The sequence below is a fragment of the Pundamilia nyererei genome, unplaced genomic scaffold (assembly GCF_000239375.1).
Source record: "Pundamilia nyererei isolate P.nyererei 1_Seehausen unplaced genomic scaffold, PunNye1.0 scaffold00141, whole genome shotgun sequence".
NCBI classification, from domain to species: domain Eukaryota; kingdom Metazoa; phylum Chordata; class Actinopteri; order Cichliformes; family Cichlidae; genus Pundamilia; species Pundamilia nyererei.
The window spans coordinates 715,696-717,280 of record NW_005187542.1 but is presented as its reverse complement, the minus strand read 5'-3'; positions in this window follow the sequence as shown (position 1 = coordinate 717,280).

Below are 1,585 nucleotides of genomic sequence, written 5' to 3'. Positions count from 1 at the left end.
AGACTAGGCAGTGCCACACTATCAGATGCGAGTGATGGTTGGGCTCAGTGATGAATTAGGATGATGAATTCGACAATGAGGGAAAAACAGTGGGTAAAAAGGGAGTGACAAATGTGTAGTTCATATTAACACACAGGTTTTGTTTTTAGGTAGTTCTGCGGATACAGGCTCTGGGCTGAGCCAGGAGTTTAACAGATCTAACATGATACTTAAATTGATTTTATTCTCTAACACAGGATGACAAGGCTGGAGCAACGGTACTCGAGAGACGAATGTCTGATACTTTCTGAGATATGATGTCACTAACCTTCTCTTTTAATTTTCTAGCTCCGATGAATTGACACATGGGAGTGTGTCAAAAAGGGGGAAGTTGAGTCTGAACATCAAACAATGGTTTTATGAACATTTTATGACTTTATTTGTGTGTTTAATAATTTAGGTATGGTAAAACTTCAGCTTGTAATGTGTTAGACTTAGAAATGGTTCATTAATTTTCGATTTCTTTTACTAAATATACACCCATTGCAAATGTGCTCATAATGGGTTGGCACTCAGTCTTTTGAAGGTCGTAACCTTCGTTTGGCGTTATTGTCCGGATTGATATATTGTAGGTATTGACTTTGAGTGCAGAGGGGTAAATGCAAACACGCTTACACACATAGATTATGATTAGAATAAGTCCCTGGGTCAGAGAGTCCTGAACATGAGATTCTAAACCAACTTTGAATCACTAGAGGAACAATGGATAACAACATTAGATTATCAAGGCTAGGGAGAGAGGTGTTTTGGTTTTCTGCTTTGCAGAGAAAGGAACAGACACCAGACGAGGTCACGGAGATATGCGGATCCTTCACAGCAGAGACAGACGTAGGGACTGCCGAGACAGCAACTGGGGTCAAGTGTCATGGCGTTTGGGCTCCTGGAGAAGATGGATCCCATAAACACAGCAATAACCATGAAGGGGTTGGCGAAAACCAGGAACACCAGACCAATGAGGTTCGAGAGGCTCTTGGTAAAAAGGGGGACACGGCGGTGACCCCAAAATACACAGATCTTTGTTTGAAATTGGGCCAGAATAATCCCCTGATCTGTGCAACAACTAAAGGGTGGTCTAACCCCTGAGGTCGAAGAAAGAAGAATCACCTGACTGGAAGACACTGATAGCTGCAGCAATAAAATAAAAGTTAAAACGTCCTTAGACAGAGGTTCTAGTCTGAGTATATTTGAAAGGTATAAGGTGGCACCAAAATGGGGGTGGGAAACTGGAGCACCAAAATAAAGCTGTGGGAGAACTGGGGAGTGATGGAAGTGTCATCTGTACTTTATTGTTGTAATCATAGTTTTTCTTGAATCTGAACTGCACAAACACAGAGGTCATCCCACATATGGTCCACCCGTTAAAGGGGGACGGAGGGCCTGAGGACCAAGGAGATGTGGACAGTGCAACACTAGAGTGTATGTTGTAAGTAATCTCTTCGAGAAAAGAGATCAAAGGGGGAATTGTGAGATTATTCTGTTATCATATGTTATTTTATATCTGTAGTTAAAGTAGTTGAATTATGTTAACTGCTGTAGGTCATATAAT